Source organism: Triticum urartu, chromosome 4A (genome assembly GCF_056163025.1).
Source record: "Triticum urartu cultivar PI428250 chromosome 4A, HENAU_Tu73, whole genome shotgun sequence".
Classification (NCBI taxonomy): Eukaryota; Viridiplantae; Streptophyta; class Magnoliopsida; order Poales; family Poaceae; genus Triticum; species Triticum urartu.
The window spans coordinates 337,423,428-337,426,513 of NC_141876.1; positions in this window are offsets into that span (position 1 = coordinate 337,423,428).

Sequence of the window (3,086 nt, forward strand, 5' to 3'; positions counted from 1 at the left end):
ATGACCGCGTGAACGATGCACCTTTTAGTCCTCTACACACACCGGCCTAAGGGATCCGGCTGGATCTGTGACCAGCGGTGAGCAGAGAGAAAATGTCGCTACCGCTGTCTTGTTTATATCTGGAGAGGATGAGAGAATGAAGAGAGCAACCCTAGTAAAGCAAGCACTCAGGACCCTGCGTCCATATATAGTGGAGTGATTATATTTTTTCTCTCCACAACAAGGATTTCAATTTGTGTACGTGGCATTAAAGAAAAGAAACTCTCTATTTAAGGTGACTACTGTACGACTCCTACTTACTACTAGTAGTAGTACTACAGTATTGTTCACTTGTGCTCCCCGCCCCTCCATTCATTGAACAACCCCACAGGTGAATAAACATATAGTACTTATTGTATTTATATAGAACAAATAAGCTCAAACTATTTTCGCGTAGTTAAAAGTTGAGGGCGGGGCTTTTCCCGGGCAGTACGCGCGGCAGTTTTCGGTTAGGAAGTTTGACAGAGGGGAGGAGGGTGAGCGAGTGGGGCTGTGCGATTTGATGGCGTGTTACTGCTAGAAAGACTTGTGATATGACCACTCACTATAGTCATGAATTACTAGCGCTCTGACCTAGGTGATGCCCCCCTTCCGTTCCGCGCTCTAATCTGGTGCATGACACGTCGACCCGGATGCTGGCTCTCCCACATGTCGGAGTAGTAAGAAGGAGCAAAGAATGATGCGGTATATACTAGTACCATACTACTCCCTCCGTTCCTAAATATAAGTCTGTGGAGAGATTTCACTATGGACCACATACGGAGAAAAATGAATGAATCTACACATAAAATGCATCTATATACATCCGTATGTGGTCCACAGTGAAATATCTATGAAGACTTATATTTGGGAACAAAGGGAGTACTACTCAGGTCATAGGAGTGCGAACCACGCAGCCCAGTGAACCAGCAGTGCGAACCATGGTAGCCTAGTGAACCAGCAGTAGAAAACAATGTGCTGATATGGCCATAAAAAACAATGTGCTATGGTCCACACTGTAGCAAGTACAGTAACACTCCTCTTTGTTTGGATCCCTGAGTTAGAGCTAGTTTGGGTTGAAATAGCCTCAAATTATCGAAACAAGAGGGGTTAGTTTGAGCTAGTTTTCTCTAACCCAGCTAAAAAAACTAGCCCGGTGGAGAGGTTCTAATTGGGTTAGTTATCCTCGGGCCCACTAGAAGAGAACTAAAAAAATCTCCCCTACCCGCACCAGATCGCTCCCCCCCACCTACCACACGACTCCTCTTTGTTCCCCATAGGGTCGCTCGCCCTCTCTCTCCTGCGGCCGCCCTCTCCTTCCGGCCTCCGCCACCCTACTCTGGCCGCCCTCTCCCTCCGGTCTTCGAAGGTCGCCCCGCTCCCCCTTCACCAGTCGTTTTTCTCCCTCTTTCGTGCGCGGCGGTGGCGCATCTACCAGGGAGGTCGCGAGAGGGGTGAGATTGTTCGTTCCTTCTTTGTCTCACGGCCATATCAGTGATCTTGCTTGCTCTAGCGCTAATTCTGATTTGGAAAAGTAGATCCTGATCAAACATGGTATAGATTTGTGGTGCACGCATGGAATTGTTTGATGCTTCTTGAGGAGGTAATAAATCTTTCTAGAGGCCCAAAGATTCAGGTCACCTTTCTAGGTATTTCAATTTCAGGCTTGCATTATTTCTAGAGGCCCAAAGATTCAGTTCACCTTTCTAGGTATTTCAATTTCAGTCTTGCATTATTTCTAGAGGCCCAAAGATTCAGTTCACCTTTCTAGGTATTTCAGTTTCAGGCTTGCATTATTTCTAGAGGCCCAAAGATTCAGTTCACCTTTCTAGGTATTTTAGTTACATGCTTGCATTATTTCTAGATACCCAAAGATTAAGTTCCCAGTCGGCGGCAAGCGGCCCTGCTACCCATGTCGGTGTCGACCTCAACTCGCAAGGGTCGGCGTCGGAGGTGTTCCCGGGGCTTGGGCTCTACAGAGCCTTCCTCCAGAGCGACAATGGAGAGCTCCTCCCTCGGTGCGTGAGGGGCTCCGGGGTCCCTCCTTATCGTGAATGACTTCCATGATGAGTTAGCTCATTCTTTGTTCCATGAAGTGTTTTTTTATTTTGTGAAGCTTGATTGACGACTTGTATGTTTAAGTGGGATATCTCATTTGTATGGACAAAGTAAAAATTATCATGTTTTGCATGCTTGATTTGTATAGATGGTTTGTTTATGTCAATTGTGAGCGGGAGGAGGCCACAGAAGAGCCGGCCACACCAAGAGGGTGCTTGGATCCAAGGGACTTATTTTAGTCTAACTAAGAATAGTCTCTTTAAGAGGCTAAAAGTTCTAAGCACCCCTGACTAAAGAGGGGCTAAAACTAGTCTTGACACTAAAAACATTTAGACAGGGGTACCCCTACTAAAATGTGGATTAGTCATATCTCTCCTCATTTAACTCCTCTCCTTTAACACAAGCGAGTTCTGGATTGGAGGGTTTGGAGGATAATAAATGCTCATTAACTTGATTTTAGTCTCTTTAGTATTTGGATCCAAGCATGGGTGAGGCTAGCAAGTTTTAGTCTCACTACTTTTAGTCATGGAACTAAAACGTATCCAAGCACCCTCCAAATCCGGCAGGAAATAGGGTCCAAAGTAGTCAAATGATTGAGATAGAGCATTTATTGTCAATCTAACCCTGCCATCCATACACCTCTTTGGTTTAGAGTTAGTTCAGGGTTAGAATCTAACTCTAACCTCTAACTGAGTTAGAGTTCTCCTCGTCTCGGTTCATCGACATCATACTTTCCCCATTCCTGTGTTTTTAGTATCCTGCGAATCAAAGATGCCCCTTTTTTGCTGGAAAAATCAAAGAGTCCCTTAGACTGGTTTCGGTCCGGTCATTTTTTATAAACGTGTTATGTCCAACATTTAATGAACGTGCTCCGGTTTCCACGAAAATAATCCGGTTTCATGTAGTAATTCATTCATTTATTTATTCTTCTACGGGGTGTTTGCATGAAATTCATGAGGTCTGAAATGTAAAGTACCCCGGCATATGCTCCGAATCGTGCATGCACTACG